Source organism: Ixodes scapularis, unplaced genomic scaffold, assembly GCF_016920785.2.
Source record: "Ixodes scapularis isolate PalLabHiFi unplaced genomic scaffold, ASM1692078v2 PGA_scaffold8__174_contigs__length_109621045, whole genome shotgun sequence".
NCBI lineage: Eukaryota > Metazoa > Arthropoda > Arachnida > Ixodida > Ixodidae > Ixodes > Ixodes scapularis.
Genome location: NW_024609883.1, coordinates 29,285,511 through 29,285,894, shown reverse-complemented (window position 1 = coordinate 29,285,894; position 384 = coordinate 29,285,511).

Below are 384 nucleotides of genomic sequence, written 5' to 3'. Positions count from 1 at the left end.
AGGGATTGCGGCGCAATCGGTAGACCTGGGGATAGTCATGTTGGAACGCTGGTCTGAACCGTAGCTCCTATCGTGCAGTGGTCAATGTGACTGTCGACTGCGATGTCCTGTTGTCTCAACCCCGAGAGCGATTGCGTTCTGGGGAAAGGAGTGAACAGTACGGAAATATGACCAAAAGTACGTATATTTACAGTTTGGAATTTTATCATTTTTAAGAACGGTAGGTAAAATTGACAAAAAAAAAAAAAAGCTATAGTTTGTTTTGCTGTTTAAATACTCTGCGGTTCCTGTAGAAACTGCCCTCTTAGTGGCGCACTGGGATGAGCGCTTGAAGTTTTCGAGCTCACTACGGCTTAGCTCCGTAAACTTAAAAGGACACTGACA